This window comes from Calypte anna, chromosome 4A (genome assembly GCF_003957555.1).
Source record: "Calypte anna isolate BGI_N300 chromosome 4A, bCalAnn1_v1.p, whole genome shotgun sequence".
Classification (NCBI taxonomy): Eukaryota; Metazoa; Chordata; class Aves; order Apodiformes; family Trochilidae; genus Calypte; species Calypte anna.
In genome coordinates this window covers 8,129,623-8,147,795 of record NC_044248.1, presented here as the reverse complement: position 1 = coordinate 8,147,795, position 18,173 = coordinate 8,129,623, and positions in this window count along the sequence as shown.

The following is an 18,173-nucleotide window of genomic DNA, read 5'->3' as shown; positions in this document are numbered from 1 at the left end:
GTACGTGGTATAGCAGGGAGTCCTGCTTCACTTGGAACACTGAACTCATGGCCCACACTGCTTGCCCTGCTGTGGGATGTGATGGCTCTGAGAGATTCCCTCCAAACTGTGGGTGCCCAGTGGATGGGTGTCCCTCCATTTAATCTCTTGGGGCATTTCATCTCCTGAACTGGCACAAATCACTGCATCTGGCTCTCAGGGAGCTGCCTGCATGGAAGGCTCCTTCAGGCGTGAGGTCCTACCCTGGCATGCTGGATTGGTTTTGGTGCAGCACTGGGACATCCCTCTTAGCCCCGTGCCACCTGGGTGCTGGGAAGCTGCTGGTGGCCTTGGGTGAGATGGATCCTGGGGTCCTAGAAATGGGTTGGATTAAACTACAGCTCCAGGGATATCTTCTAATTTTCATGGTAAGAATCAGAAGAAGAAATATCCTAAGGGTCAAACACCCATTCAGACCCTTGAAATCTTAAAATGTTTTTTTATTATGCTTTCCATATGATTTTACAGCTCCTCTGATCCTTGAATACCTTCCTCATTGTTTTACCTGGACTTGGATTTTTTAAAATCCTGCCGAATATTGACATGGGGAAATAAGGGTCAAAATACTAGTACTAAGTTGTGTTTGTTTAAAATTAAGTATTTTCATACTGTGTCCCACTATATTTGACAGCTGTAATAGGAACTAGTCTATGATATTTTTAAAACATATTTGAGGGATGGACAATTTAGAAGGAAAAATTCTGTAATACTTACACTGTGTATAAATCAACAAATCATGACAAATTTTAGCATTTTTCTCCATCATGATGGTACCACTTCCTAGTGCTAAATATGATGCCATGAGCTACTATTATTACTGCTTACATGTATAGCATTGACTCCAGTTAGGAGTTTCTTCATGATATATTTTCTTTTACTTATTTGATTTAATGACCATTACCTTTCTAAATTCTTGGAAGTAAGTAAAAGGCAAAAAGGTTAATAATTTGCAAGGATTTTTTTATCCTGAAATGTGGTCACTTACATGTATGTGAGTGGGTTCAGGTGAACTTAAAGAAATAAGAAAATGAAAACGAGCTCTGGTCTGATTACTTACATTTTCATAATAACAATACTCAACTAATTTAAACAGAACTAATGATTAATTAACTATCCATCACTCCTGATAAAACCAGTATGCATTTTGATTCTTTTTTCATTAGTCACAGTTAAATAGTTCATTACTGCAAGAGAGGAGAATTCACCAAAGGAAAATAGGTTCTGAGGCTTATGAAATGAAAATATCACATAAGCCAGTCAGGTGTTAGATCTTCTTCTGTGAGAATATTTATACCTCTGCTTAACCAGTTCCTTTGAATGGGTGAGGTTTGTCATTAGCCATCTCCAATTTGGAAATGGTGGGGAGAACTTTGCTTCGTAGTACAGACCTTCAAATGTGGAAGGAAAGGAGTTGGTATTTTTATGATCATTTCAGTACTTACATTGTCAACATTTCCCTCTCCATTTGTAGCAGCCTTTCTGTTAGACATTCGGTGTTTTATAATGATTTGTTTCCTATATTTTCCTAAAAACAAAAAAGGGACTGCCAACAGCCTTAAAAAGTGTTTTGCATTACATCTTACTATATTCTGTAATATTCACCTAAAATACACAAATGGATATATTTTCATTTAAGATAATTTCAGAAACTCCTAAGCCAAATGCAGTTTTAGCCCCAGTTGGGAGCTGACAACTCTTACAATCCAGTAAGAACAGTAAAAGAACAAAACCTGTTTCCTTAACTCAACGTATTTGGTCATTCTTTTTATTGCTCCAATAAAAAGTTAGAAATTATCACTGGTCCCAAAAGGTGCACATTTAAAAGTGAAGACTCTAGGAGTGTTTTTCCTTAGAGAGTCTTTATATACCATGCCCTAGACCTTTTTTTCCTGATTTAACCAGTCTACATGCTTTATAAATAGCACTCTGTAAAAGCAAAGTTTTTTACAAGGGCTGGCAATAAGTGTGAGCTACAGAACAGACTGTAGACACCTAATTGTAGTTTTTAGGTTCTTCTGCAAAGATTTAGGCATTCCAGGCACTTTCACTGACAAGTGCTGATCAGATAATTAGTTCAGTGCCTGTCAGAAGTTGATGGGCCTGTGAATATTCCCTTATGTCCTCAGTAAAAATTGGTGTTAAACAGTGCCATTTCAGTTGAACAATTCCAGATAACAGTCCACAGACACTACTGGATTGTTTTGTTATTTTTTTTTTCCTATAGTACACCAGAAATTACTAGACTGCATATTACCTAGTGCTAAATTGCTGTAAGGACTTTGGATTAGCAGATCAAAGCCCTATGTAAAACTCAGAGGCAAACTCCCAAGAAGCAGACTGACCCACAGCAGAATTTTCAGGTTTTGTTGCTGCAGAACAACAAAAATGTGTATAGGTTTGACACTTAAATTTATGAACTGAATGAGACTCTTAATGGATATCATGGGGGACACAGTTCCCTACCATTAGCCTGTAGATGTGGTGCTTTGGGTATCATTCTTGAACTGAGGTGCAGGGCTGAGCAAATTCAAGTAGTTGCATGGACAACTGGCACTAAATTCCACACTAAGCTTTTTGATTACTCTTAAGAATACACTGCTAATCTGAAATAATTAGGAAATTCAGGTTGTTCTTGAGTAACTGAGTGACCCAGGGGAACTTAGGCCCAAATAGACAGAGAGATGCTAACTCATCATTGCTCTGGTTTTCATTAGGATTAGGATTAACATGAGATATGTGAGGATTTTTTTTTTCTGATTCTTCTAAATTTTCATATTCCCATCAATAATGGCTGTTTGGATTTGTTCTTTATTCTGATGATGCCAATGGCTTAGGAAGGACAGTCCATTCCATTGCCATCTCTAAGATGATGCCACAGTCACAGATACTTCTGCAAAAGTACCCTGCTTATTTATTGTGACAGATCCATTCCCACCAGTACAGTAAAAAAACTAAGAGTTAGGAACCTGTATTTCTTTGAGTCACTGGACCTAAATGTGAAGTTTATGGTGCTTGATTTCCTGTCTCCCTGCAGGGCACTGGGATTCCAGTAACCCAGCCCCAGGTTTTTTTAGGGGTTCTTGCCACTGACTCTTCATAGTTAAACACTCATGAGCAAGATTCACAGAAAATACCAAAGCTGACTGAGCAGGCAGTGCCCTGCTCATGAAAAATGTTAAGGACAAAGCTGTGATTTCATAGGCAAGTAGGTGTCAAACCCCTGGGGGAGAAAAAGAGGGAATTGGACATATATTTATTAATTCTTTTCTGGAATTCACAATGCTCAAAGGGTTCAAAACTTTTTTTTTTTTTTTTTTTTTAAATACTGATAGAAGGCTTACCAGGTTACAGAAAACTCAGATTCAAAATCTGCTTTTTACTGATTTGGAGCATAGACTTGAACCCTGGCCTCTCAAACCTGATGAATACATGTTGATATATCCAAATATCCTGAAAGATGAAGTAGTACTCTATGGCACACAAAATAGTAAGAGAACAGTAAGAGACAGTAAGAGAATAGTAAGAAACAACACATTCTCTATATAAAGCAGAATTTACCTTTAAAAAAAATGGACAGGATATTCAAAGTTTTGAGCGCATTGAGCACTGTTCACTGCTCTTATATATTACTGGTGGTTTTATATAATATTGGGGGTGTCACACTATGCACATAAAAAAAGAGAAGAGAAGGGTGGACTTTCTTTTGCCCCTACAGAGAATGCCCTTGTCCTCTTCCTGATGATTTTTGTGAATTTGAAGTTGCTTTTAGGCACACAAAAGAAGTTTTCAGGGCATAATCTTTAAATGTTGGCCAGACATGAACGGGCTATAACAACACTCACCAAATGATTTCTCTATTATTATTTGGAAAAAACCCTCTCACTAATAGATTTCTAAAGCAGGAAAAAAAAAATAAATTCTGCTGAAGGAAGTAATGAAGCAAAAGCTGAAAACTTGCAGCTGATGGTTAGGGTGCTATTCTGAGAACTGACTGACTGACATGTTCCCTAGCAGGGTTGCATAGACAGAAAAAAAAGTTGAGGCTCTTGCTGCATTTTGTTTTTTTCCCACTTGGTGGCAATAATTCCCTGTCTTTCCCTCCTACTTCCTCGCATTCTCCGAGGAAGCTGACGCTCTGCATTCTGCAGCATCTCTCGATTTGGGAAAAGAAACGAGGGAAATCAAAGTTTTCTGTTCTTTCAGATATCAAAGGTAGCACAATAGGAAAAAAATTTAAGTGGAGATGGAAGTTATTCATCAGTTGTCAGAGAAACTGTGTTCTTTGTTGGGAAATCTTACCAATTTTATCTCACTGCAGGGCACAAATCAGTGGTGGTATATAAAACACTGAATAAAAACCAAGTTTACTGGGCTTTATAGCCCTGCACAGGATGAGGTAAATAATACTAAATACAGAAAGTCTTCCACGAATTCACAAGGCATCATATGAGAGTATTTCTACCTTAGTTTGTTGGTTGGTTGGTTGTTTCTTTTAACAAGCACATAAATAAGTCCATCTAGTCAGGACATCTTGGGCTGCAGAGGACATGCTGGGGCAGAAGTTTGTTGCTAACCAAACGTGACCCTGAAAAAGCTGTAGCTGGGAACAATGTTCTCTTTCATAGCATTAACAGAACTTTCAGCTTTTACCTGAATCCACAAGGTTCCCTTTGCTGGATCAGACACTGGGGAGAGCTGCAATGAGAGCACTGGGCTGTGTTCTGAGTCCAGGGATGGCAGGAAAACGTTCTGCCTGTGGAGATTTGAAAGGTCCAGACTTAAGGTCCACAGGACTTAGTTCAATTTGGTGGCTGAGCACTAGTAACCATCTAGGACTGCTGGTTGTAGGGATCGTGATGAGGATGGGAAATGTGGTAACAGTCATGGTGGCAGTAATAGTTTTCATCTTTTCTCTTTTCAGAACCTGTTGCAGCAACAGCCCACAGCTGCCTGCCCACACAGGAGCAGCAAGTGAGGGAGTAAGACTGCCCTGCTGTCACTTGCTCTACTAGATTTTGGAGAAGGATAAACTAAATCCTCTTTGTAAAACAAACAACAAAACAGGGGAAAAAAAATAAAATAAAGTCTTCCCAGGAAAGTGGGGGGTAGTGGTGGGGTAGGAGAAGGGATAGTACACTGGGCTTCCAAGTGAAAGTAGAGAGAAGGATCCATGAATGGAAGAGAGAAGGAAAAAAATTAAAATTAGGCTATCAGAGGGGAACTTCAGGCAGAGCACAGCAAAGTCTTCTAGTTCATGACTTTTAGAACTCCTCTCCTGATGGGTTCTAGTTCCTGTAATTCTGATGTCATTTTGGTTTTCCACAGTTCTGCTTTCTGATATGAGACCTGAAAAGACAAACTAGAAGATGGGAAAGATTTGAATGAGGAACTATGTAATGAAGCAGAGAGAAAGGTGGGAGGGAGAGAAGTTTTTGCTGTTTTCCTCATCATAGTACACTGCTGTAGTCCTTATTTGAAGTAGTAGAATAAAAGTATTTGTGTTTTCTTCCTTCCCCCCTCCCTGGAAGTGTTCAAGGCCAGGCTGGATGGTTCTTTGAGAACCATCTTTTGAGAAACCAAGTGTTCCTGCCCATGGCTTGGAGGGCTGTATTTAGATGATCTTTAATGTACCTTCCAACCCCAGCCACTCTATGATCCTGTGATTTTTGAGAAAGGGTGGACAGGGTGAGGGTAGGGAGTGAGTGAGTCCCTGCCGTGCCCAGCTGCAGACCACGCTGCTGGTGCTGGATGCCAGCGTGGGTCCTATAGGTCTGGGTTGTCTGGTGACTCTCCTGGGCTCATGTCCCAGTGGGAATGCTGCAGTGTGTGGGACTAATCTCAAGTGTAGGCTGAAAAGAGAAGTGTTGCTGTCAGAAAGGCTGGGGATGGAAGAAGCTAGAAAGTTGGTATTCACTGTGGAATAAAAATGAGTAGTGATACCATGTGGGATGCTGAAGAGGATGAAAGGCTGCCAGGTGCAGGTATTTACCATGAGGCAAGGTGCAAACAAGGAGCCAGAATAACATTTGCTATCAGCTTCATATTGATAAAGGTAATTCAGTTCACAAGAGAGCTTTGTGTTTTAAAAACTACTATGAATTTACTGTCTTGCAAAAATTAATTTTAGCAGTATTGCACATTCTAACTGAAAGAATTTTGTTAAACTGAACACTGGGTCAGATCAAAGATTAATACATCACAGTGTCCTGTGTGGAGTGTCCCAGCTGAGACAGCCAAAGAAAGTGCTTAGGGAAGACTTTGTGAACCAGGGCAACTGAGTTTAACCATTCCCCTGAGAATTCTCACAGCTTTCAGCCATTTGCCATTCTGGAACATCCTGAGCCAGGGATGACTGCTGCATATTCAGTAACCTTCAATGGATTTCTCTCCTGTGGATTTCTCCTGTGGAACCCCAGGGGACTATTAGTATTCACAGTAGCCTGTGGCAAGGAGTCTCATAGCTCACCTTCACCTTTTTATGTTGGTTGTGAATTAGGGACCTGCTAGCTTTATTTCTTATTAAATAGTTCTTCTGTTCAGACTTTTTCAAGGTTGCTGCAAGAGTAGGAGAAGCATATGTCATCCCACAGGTGTTTTATTTTTTTTTGACTCAATAGTGAAAAATGTGGTGTCACTTCTAAGAATCTCAATACCATATCTCTATTCCTGAAGTCCCAAGCTTAGATTTTAACTTCTCTCAACATTCTGTAAAGTTACTATTTGCTTAAATTCTGACAGTTTTTCTAATCCATAATGTAAATTAGTTCAATTTTCAGCAGGCCAGAGTGTGCTCTTTAACTGTCAGATGGCTCACATGATATATATATATAAATTTTACTGTACACAAAAGACCCTAAGGTGATTTTTTCTATATCCTCCCTCCTTTGCCATTTCTTTTGCTTATTTCCTTCTTTTGCTACTCTGTAAATCGATGCACCTCTCACATTCTTGTATTAGCTACTGTTTGGGAAATTTCTGTACAAAAAAAATGAAAATTACATCGTTTTCATTACAAGCCCAACCTACCAAGCACTGTGTCCCACTGAAAATAATACTGGTAAAACATATTATTGAGAGCAATGCAGACTCAGTGCTGCAATATTATTACATTCTGTGCATTCATCCATTTTATATAGCATATACACAATGAATGCTGTTCTAAAATGATCCCATAAGTTATATATAATTTCTTGCAGACTGGTGCAGTGTTCTAAAGATGAATTCAGCAGATAATTAATAGTGTTGTTATTCATGTGGAAAGTGAAGCAATCAGTGGGGCATGAACAGTAGCAGCTACACTGGTGTCCTCACACAATCACAGAAGGACTGGATCTGTTAGCATAGAAGTTGCCTGCACTCCCCAAGTAGTGAAGAAAAGCAGTGAGCTGTGGGGGCAGGTTGGGTCACCAGTTGGTTTTGATTTGATTTGTTTGTTTGTTTTGTTTTATTGTTTGTTTTTGTTTGATGTTTTGGGGGTTTTTTTTTCTTTTTTTTTTCTCTGATTAGCTGCATTCTTGTTTGAATAAGTATTCTGGTGCTTTGTGATTTTGCCTTAATACTGGTGATCTGTCAAGGACAAGGAGTGCTGCATGAGTAGTTTTTCCATCATTTTCATTATTTCTTTGATGCTAAATAAATAACAATACTATTTACACTATCACTCTCCACCAGAGTGCAAGTTTGCACTTGATTGGTTTTATGATATGGCTTTGGATTGTGACAGTAGTAGTTAGGAATTCATTTAATAGTTTGTTCTTAAATTGAAGAAGCAATGACCATTTAAACCTGCTCTTTGTTTTTTGTTGGCTGACTGGTCTTTTACTTAGAACAACATTTCTTCTCTCTGCTATCAATATTATATTTATTTCTTAGAACTCGCAGACACTGGACCTTGTCAAAAGCAAAACCAAAAAGCTTAGCCTCCTGGTTTGACAAGCTCAGGTATTTTATTGGTGAGATGAATGTCTAGCTGAAGCTGATCGTCAGACCCCAAAATATCCAGGTATTCTACTTGTACATGTGCTTTTAAAAATCTGCTTGTATTATTATTTCCTTCAGTTTTACGGGTACAGATACAGTTTTCTGGAGTCCTGTACTCTGTGTAATTTCTAGACCCCTAAACAGAGCAAACCCTGGGAGCTGTGCCAGAGAGCCTGAGCTCATTTATCTGGAGCATGTGACATGAGGCATAGAGCAGGTACCAATGTAGTTCTGCTTCCAGAGCCACCATGGGTCCAGAAGCACGTTGCTCAGAGCAGGGATTGTGGTGTTCATAAGGCCTATGGACTCATGCCAGCAAATGCACTGCACCCCTGGACCTGAAATGATGAGGAAAAGGATGGCAAGAAAATTGCATGGTGCCACACAGTTAGCATGAAGCCAGGAGAATTCATTGCCTCCCATCAAGGTCTGACTGGGTTTAGTGACTCCAGCTCAGCACCACCTTTCCCCAGGGCCTGGTGTGGTGGCAGCAGGTGAGAAATCATCTCTCCAGTCTGGAAGCTTAGAAATTATTTTAATAAGATAAATTTCTTATTTTTGCAAGACCCTGAGATATTTCAGACTTAAAAACACGTATCTAGTGATGAGGGTTTTCCCAGATTAGTGGTAGCTGAGATGGTAATGTCTGCACAGCATAACCTAGTTTCTTTCAGAGAGCTTTGTGCTAATCTCTACAGTGGTATTTCCACATTTATGTGACTGCCCTAGAGCACTTCACCCCACCTCCCCGGTGTGCTTAGTTTTTGAAGTTTATGAGACTCTGAATGATGCTCTATTTCAGTAGATGTTTGGCTGATACATAAGCAAACAAGTGATATTAGAAGACACCATAATCACTATCTAAATTGTGAGATGTTCACCAAGCTGCAGAAACCAAAGTTCCAGCTGCACATGCATTTTAACTGCATAGGTGGCTACAGGTCCATTATGGAAAGCAGAAGCACCACAAAAAGCAGAGGTGATAATCCAAGCCTAAGTGACAATAACAACACATTGGAAACACATCAGATTTGGAAAAATAAAAAGAGGAAATACCAGTTCCATTGGGACTCTTTGAAGTGCTGTTGAGCACGGAAGCAAAACCATTCTGAGAATGGAATTCAGATTTAGAATTGTGAAAAGACTGGAAGTATGACTATAAAATTCTACACGAGAACAAAAGTGTTCATGACTTGAACAAAACAAAAAGAGCAGTTCAGATTATAAAAGACAAGGTTCAAGACAGTACTAACCACAGACGTTAGGATATATCTCTCAACTACAAAGTAATTTACAGTCATAAGACTGAACTTGATCAGGCTGAAAAATGGCATATGACAATTTGTACTGAAGTAATTGTTTCTGCACAGTAGAATACAATAAAACTGATTCTGCCAGGCCCAGTTTCAGTGCTTTTATGTGCCCTCAAGGCACCATTTATATTCCAATAAAGGGAATTTGCACATTGAAAATTATTATCTCCTTAAATCACAACAATCCCCTGACTTTTGTACTTGTGAAACTGTAAAATGTTTAATTCAAAGCTCCTCCCCAGAAAGTCCTAATGATATTTTCCCCACACCCATCCCAAAGATGTGCAGCTGAATTGGGATTGTGTTTTTAGAACCTTTGTGAAGGAAAGGGCTTTGAGGCAATGAAAGATCTTTTATCAAACAAACAAACAAAAAAAGAGCCTTTAACAAATTACTCTTTAGCTCCATTCCAAATGGAGCTTAATAGTGGTCCCTTCCAAATCAGTCAACTTCTCCATCAGTTTACAAAGAAATTTCCAATAGGGCAAATCCCAGATTCTGCCAGAACTCCATTTGTTTGTTTATTTTTTCTTAATGTGACTTGCCAAGGGTTTGTATTTGAGTTGTTGCCATGAATAAAACTATTCCTCATTCAACAATGGGCTCTCCGGGAATGGTGTGGGAAAGCTAATCCCATTATACAGCTCAGAAATTCCCACTCAGAGGTGACCCAGGGAAGGCAGCTTATCAGGCACTAAGCAGAGCTGTCAGCTGAAGGGGGGAATTCTTCTTTTTGGAGCAGTGCAGGCCAGCAGGAGCAGTAGTAAGGGTTTGTTTGTTTGTTTTAAGTAAATAGAACAACAGGGAACTTTTACATCCTTGACCTGAAAGTCATGTTCTTTTAAATAGAAGACATTAATGGTAGAACCTACTATGGTGTTGTTAGCACATTGGTCAGATGTGTTAATTAATTTATAATCAACAAATGAAGAAGTCTTCCCCAGTTGCTTGTGGTGTGATCTCTATTTGCAATAGAGAATATTCCAGTAATTTGCTTGCTGCCTCTTTCAGAATGATTTTCCTTCAAGGAAGGTTGTTTGCAGATTTGACAGTGCCTTTGTATTTTTGCTCTAAGTGTCTCTGGACACATGGCCAAAGCCTCCTGATGGTATTAGAGGGGAGAGAAACACCTAGAGGAAGAGTTCTCTTCTCTGCTGAGGTGGAAACAGTGGCAGGACTGCCTGAGGAAGGGCCTTACTTCACTGTAATGAGTTGAGAATTTATTGCTGAGAGGCAAAAGCATCTGTATAAGCCTTAGAAAATACATGGAACAATACTTTGGTTTTGATGAAAAGAGGATTAATGCAGAACTGGAAAATGAGATTTTTTTTTTTTTTTCTTGTAATATGACTCAGTGTTTGACTTGTGAAACCATTGATGCATGAAGGGGAGGCTGCAGCTGACTTGTAAACACCCGGAATACTGCTTTCCAGAAACCCAAGGACTGAAGACAGATATTGTTAGAATCAAGTGCCAGACTGCATCAAACTTCAGTCTTATTAGTGCTGGTGCCTTAACTGATTGTCCTAATTGATCAAGCGAAGTTTTATCTGGTCCTGGGTACAAAATACCACACTGGATCAGGACACAGAAAAATGTGGATTGAGGTCATAGTGCAGCTTGCAGAAATCTTCCTGTGTGTAGTTCCTGCCTTCCTTTTCCTTATATTCCCAGTCCTGCTCTTTTACCTCTGTGTGAGCATAAAGCTCACATTCAGATGACCTAAACCAAACTGTGCTCATGAGAGTCTTGACTAACCTAGTGATGACAGCCCTAACCAGAAAGTATTGGTGTTTTAAAGTGTCATTTTGACAATGGCCTTATTGAATCCTTTAAGAGTCAATGCATTAGTATTTTTTTTTCTTTCCTTTATTGCAAGCAGCTATATTACTTTAGAGCAGCTTTCATTTCCTAATATACTTCTCAAGGTAATGCAGTTGTGTAAGCTACTAGGTGTCATCAGCTCCCAGTGCCACTGAAGGGAGCTCAGTGATTCCACAGGCCAAGGAATTTACAAGGAACTGTCCTTTAGCTATAGTTTAGCCTTTGTTTGCTCTCCTAGATTTTTAACAGCATGACATCCCGGGACTGAGTTCCTGTGTGCCTGTTTGTTGTTTTTTTTTCCTCTTCAGGGCAAGCATAGGCAACAGGCAATTTGATGTAGTCAATATTTAGACTGTATAGCATAAAAGCTGACAAAATGCAGCTTGTCTTAGAGCATTGGGGTGTGCCACTTCTTGCTAAAGGAAATAAGGATGCTGAACTAGATAAATATGATCTATGTTTTAGTTTTGCAATTTTTTTTTAATTGCCTGTTACTTCATTGCCCAAGGTCAATCTTGTCAGACATTGGACCAGCAGTTCTCTAGAGTAACATAAAACCATTAAGTTGCTCTTTGATCTTGCACCTTCTTTAGAACCTTTTAATCAATTAACCATGAAGCTACTCAGCTTGTCTTATTTCCTGCACATAAAACTGCTTTGGTCGAGCTGACACATTACTACATTATAGATCAAAGATTAAAGGAAACTTCACAACCAACCAGGATAATTATGTGGAATTTTTCGGAATCTCTTATACACATTTTCATGCCTCAGATGAAGGAAAACAGCATTTTTATCTAGATTGAATTAGAGGATTCATGTGTCTTTTAAAGGATAGCTATAAATAGGTTCGTGCATGACTGACCTTACACAAGGTGTGGATAGATTTCATAGCAAGGTTGCTGAGCCTCAACTGTCCATCTGTCCTTTGAGAGTACCCACTATTGATTATAGTAAGAAACATGACCTGTAGGGACATACACACTGATCTCTTGTTTAGGATGCCTTTAAATAAGAAAGAGAATTTAGATATTAAATGCATTGTAATGTTATACAGATTGAAATCCTTTTAGTCCAGGTATTAAATTTTGGTAGTGGAAAAAGTTGTGTTTTCAGGCTTGCAGAGCCACACTTCTGGGATTTTACTTGTGTGCAAAAAAATGCTTTTTTATCAAGAATCAATTATGTTCTTAAAAAGCTGTGATTGTGTTGATACTATTACTATTTAGATACATAAAAATAAAGGTGTCTCAAAATAAATGCTCCATTCCATCTGGCCAAATACTGGAATATACAGGTAGCTTCAATCAGCTTCTTTGAGCTTCTCCCTTAAGTGGCACAGAGTGTCATCCACTTCAGTCCAACTCAGCAAAGCATCTGCTCCCTCAGATTTTGCTTAAGGCAAATTTTGCACAGCTGTTTCTTATGGGATTGGTTTTTTTCTCCTGTTTGTTGATGCTGAAACCAAGATGGCCTGGCCCAGATGCGAGTATCACCTGGTGCATGTGCACTGGTAGCAGGTAGAAATACCAAGAACCAGCATAGTTTCTGAAGAAAAATCTGGCTTATGGATTTCTTTAAACCAGCAAAGAAACATTTTTGAAAGAATCCACTTTGTGAAATGATGGTGTAAGATGTTGTTCACAGGTATCCTCTTATTCTCTGAAGACATATCTTGTATCTAGACTCTCTAGACCCTCTATACTTAAAAGCAGATGGGAAATAGAAGCCCTTAGAGCTGCTATAACTCACATTATTTTCATGCTAAGTTTAAGCCACACTCTCTTTGCAAATCTGTATTGATTTTCCTGAATGTTACACTTCCTTTAGCTAAATAGCTCCCTGCTGATGTTTGTCATCTTCCTTTTAAGCTGAATTAAAAGAGAATGAGCAAGTTTGTGGATGGCATGAATAAAGCACTCTTTGATAGATATACCACTTGTCGTCAGAACAAAGAGTACATTCAGCTCTTGGTGCTAAGGAAGAAAAATTTTCCCCAGTCTCCCTCTGTACACATTCCTTCTTTAAGTCTAAAAGGAGATTTCCCAGAAAAGGTTATTTATAAAACTTACTTCTACTTTTACCACTGCATTATGTTTTTTGTGGTGGATCTAAGATGCAGGGGGCTCTTTCCCTGTGGCATTTGGAAAGACACAAAAATCCAGAATTATTCAGTAGGAGGTTATGCTCAATTTTGAGCCTAAAGCAGGCCAAACTTCAGGTTCTGTTGTTTGTTTTCTATCTACTTCAGGCTGTAAATCAGCCCAGATTTATCAAACTGCTTGCAAATCTAATCCAAGCTGGACAAAGCTACAGACCAGACCAAGATGTAGGTTAATAGTACTGCCTGAAACCAGGAAAGATTTTAGGTCTGAAAGGAAAAACTATCTGGTTTCATTACATGTGGCTTCAAGTTTCATTACAAAAGGTTTTACATGGCTTTGATCCCCTAATTTGGCTAAAAAAGACGACAACAAAAGTGACCTCCATTTGCACAAAGTTTTTTCAGTGCATGTGACTAAAATAGAGAAAGCTGTAACCTGGTGAACTACTGTGAGTTCCACATAGACATTAGGCATCCAAACACATGGAGTGCAAAGTCAAGATAGATTAGGGCAAACTTCCTCACTGCCAGCTACCTTGAATCCTTAATCATACCTGCTGCTGTTCAGAGCTGCTCAGGGGAATCAAAAGGTGAAACTAAATTTATAGCCTGGAAAAAAAAAAAAAAAAAGAAAAAAAGAAAAAAAAAAAAAGAAAAAAAAATGTACTTTCTGTCCTTATTTTTGTGTGTGAGTATATATATAGACAAACTAAAGAATAGATTTTACAAGAAGAGTCTGTTTTCCATAATGCTTTCTTAAGGAGCCACAATTAAGCAAGTCTTTAAAAGTGACTACTAAAGAAATTACTTCACTAGAAGCAGTTTTTTACTACAATAGTATACACTTACTTTTTGTTGCTGTTGTCAAAGACCTCCTGTCTTTCATTTTTGACTCCTGTTGCTGAAGAGGAATTGCCAATTCTCTTTGCTCGTCTGGAGAGCAGGAATGTCCCACAAGTGCTCAGCAGTGGTTACATGGGGAAGAAGGGCACAAAGGTTTTCCTGAAGTAACACAAATGACAGCTCCTACAGCCAACAGGCAGGAGGATGGACCTGGGTTCCACACCCAGGTTTTGGGCACTGAAACCATTAAGTCCTTTTTTTTAGCAGATAGAAGTTGTAGGGGCTCCAGGCCAGCTAAATTGGGATTACAGCTGCTTTGAATCACTGAAACAGCATGAGGCAGCTTGAGCCTACAGTGAATCTGGCCCTAAATGTCTTAAATATGTAGTATTTCCTTCTCTCTGGTCTCATACTGTTGTTTTTCTGCATTTTACAAGCCTATTCATTACCATGTGAAATTCAAATGGACTGTGGTCACTTCAGCTCAAAGAAGTTATTCCCCAAAAGATTCTTCCATGCCAGCAGGAAGTCACAGTAGGATGACTTCTGTGGCTGGTCACTACTTTCTGAACTCTAAGTGTCCTTTCCACAAGATTTTGAAAATATATGGCTGCATCTGTTACCCATGAGCAATTGCAGCAGTTGTTATCCTTGTGTGCTCAGTGCCCAGCTATAATTTGATATAATAGCCAGAGCTGGTTCCTTTTTATCATTCTTCCCAGGCATTCATACCTTTCCTATTTGGTGGTTTGTTCTCTTAGTTAAAAACCAAACCAAAACACAAAAACAAACTTAGGCCCTTTTTTTTGTTTGTCTTGTTTTTTTTTATATATGCATATATTTTTTTAAAATTTGTTTTGTTTTGTTTCTTGCTTTTGAGTGTGATTGCTGAGCAGATTTTCAGCTAGGTCTGGGTCTCTTTATCCTATTCAATTAACCTGAAGTTACATCCACTTTTCAGAATGGGAATGGAGAAGCCTCATTCTCCATCTCACACACAGAGTGGGGCTTTTGGTATTTCAACATTTTGCCAGGCACCATTCCTGCTCATCAGTACAAGCACTTTGCTTGTAAATAATACCTGTGGGGTTTTTTGATGCTTAAATGCTAAATAATTGCAGAATGTTGATGCTTAAATGCTGAATAATTGCAGAATGTTCTATCACCAGGTGTTTTGCCCCCAGCAGATGACTCCAGTTATCTTAGGGAAGGAATGGGCAGGAAAGTGAGCACTGTGACTTCTTGCAAAGGGCAAGAAGAGTTTCATGGGGGAGGGTGGGGGGAATGGCAGGGCTGGAGCTGGGGTGTGGAAGCAGGGAGTGAGGAGCAAGTAGTGCCTGGAGTTGGAGAGATGGGGTGGATGCCAAAGGCTGGTTCAAGGCAGTGGATGATGAGCACTGCTTTGATCAAACAGGAGTCAGCAAACCTTTTGCTGCTCATTTCAAAGGTGCTATGCAAAGTTTCTCCTTAGTTTATTATTGCCTTTATTTAAGGTACCAGTGAATCTTTTTTCTGCAGTGCACTCTTGGCACTGCCACGTGGTCTCACTGTGGATGTGCCCAAATCTTCTTCACCACAAAAGGTGAGAACTAGATAACCTTTTGTCTTCTCTAGCCCTGGACTCCCTGCCTTAATTATTTCTAGGGCTGTTCTTGTAGGCTGCTTAATAGCATTGTTACTTTGTTCCCTAATCAAATAACAGTTTGTTCAGTAAAATAGAAGGACACAACTAATCATCAATTCCTTCTGATTTTTTTTCTGAGAGTAGAAAATTTATTTTTTGGTAGATCTATGTGTTTTCTGTGGTTGGTTTTATTTACTTCTGACACTGACTCATGTGCTTATATACATTCTGGAGAATTAGAGTAATCATAGGACTACTTAAATGTGGGTGAACTGATAAAGAGGGAGATCCAAAAAGAAAAAAAAAAAAGAGTGAGAACAGGCAAACTTCAAACTCTTTAAATTTCCTTTTTCAAAACAGCAAGCAACTTCTAAAGCACAGGTCAGCTGGTACTGCTCTTACTGCTGTTACCATAGCAGGGACACAGAAATGTGATTAAATAAATAAAGCTAATCAGAAGCAAAAAAACAAGTTTGCAGTAAAAAGAGTTCAAGTTAACCTGTCCTCAGAGGATTTTGACAGAAAACATACTTCTAGAGATGTGCTGTGAGAGATTTTAGGCACAGCTGCAGGAAAAAAAAGGTATCCTTTCCTTCTCTCTAGAAGGATTAAATCTGTTCTGGATATTAACCAAAGTGGACAAATAGGCCATCGTGTAGAAACAACAGACTGAAGCCCAGAATGTGAAAATCTATGAGAAAGAAGAAAAATGTCCCAGAAAAAGGCTACTAGATCTTTTTAAGGAACTTTAAAGGCAGAGTAAGCAACCCGGGCACATTAGTTCTATCATTATTTGTCTCTTGTGATATGAAAAATATCCTAAATGGAATTAAAAAAACCACCAAATGTTCTAGCAGAAAAAGCCAGATAACAGTTCTTCTGATATGAGCCTATATATCCATAAAATATGTAGCTTTATAAAAATCTATGGCTGTCAGACTGTTCCACATAAGGTAATGTAACATTTTCTGAATCATAAAGGGCATGAAAATACCTGATGTCTGTAGCTGCACGTGTAACCTGTCTCTTCTTCTTTAAAGCAAGTCTTCTGATCCCTCTACAAATGTTATGAAATACCTAAAATAAGGAACAAACCCCAAGTCCTAATCTCCTGTATGTAGTATAGGGCAGTGATTGAAAGCACTGAAGGCTCAGTGTTTAGAACTAAAGGAGTTTACCTCTGAATTGGAATGAAATAAAAGGCTGGAGCTGCAGAGACCAGAAAGCATTACTAAGATCAACATTTTGAAACGAAGCTGTGGATCTGGGAGGCAGTTTGGAAGTCTGTTCCCAGGGCTGAGCAGAATTCCTGCAGCATGGGTGTCATGCTGTAGAGCTGGAGCACATTTGCTGGGGCTGTGGATAGCCAGAAGCCTTGCTGTTCAGTGAGATGACTGGTTTTTCTCAGCCTGACAAATGACATGCAGCACTGACAGAATACTTCTCCTTTGCTGGCCATCACCCCTACGGACACTGGCCAGAACAGCAGCAGCAGGAACATACCCTCCAACTCTGATTTAATCACATGGAACCCAGGAGACTAGTGAATAGAGCTGTTAACTCTCTGTTTGGTTTGCTTTTCCCATCTGTGTTTTATTAAACCGAGGGCAAGATTTATTCGGCTTTTTTTTTCTTTTAACATCAGGAGCTGTTGGTGTCCAAGATGATGGTTGATGTTAAGGTATACATACCCAGTTTAACCTGGCTGGGGGCCAAAGAGGCCTATGATTTCCAGCCTAGACAATTTATTTGCAAAAGGACACAAAATCCCTCTGCTCTCAGACGTTTCTGAAAGGATGAGCATGACGACTTCTCTCTCCCAGGAATACAATCCATAAAGCACACAGTAAAACAGTGGGCTCTCCAGGATGAGCCAGACTCTCCAGGCATGCAGGCAAACACTTCAGTTTTACTTTCCTCCTGACAGCCCCTACATAGTCACAAGTACCAACCATTTTCTGATTTCCACTCCAGGAATCTTAAATAGATTTGAGATACCGACTCAGTGTATAAATATTTCTGCTAAAAGCCAAGAATCCTGAATGGCTCAGCTGGGGAATTGCACTTTATGGAAACTGAAATTATGTGCCAGGCTCTCTGCTGTCAGGTGGGAGAGCTGAAGTGCAGGCACTTGCATACCTAATGAGCCACCACCAGAATAATGCTTGGTTCAAAAAGAGGAGAAAAGGAGCCAAAAGATGGGATTCTGAATTGCTTTGAAAAGATAAACTTTTCCTCAAACAACAGGGTTAACTCCAGACGGGAAGATCAAGTGTGCAGTTCTCAGAACTGCAAAGAGCTTTCTTTGAAATACCGAAGTTTAAAGCAGTAACAGAGAAAGCTCCCAAAATAGAGCTATAATGCAAACAGCCTCCCGTATTCTTGACTCTCTTCCAAAACTTCTGGGCATTTTCTTCTGAACAGCAAGCTCCTTTCCCAAACATAC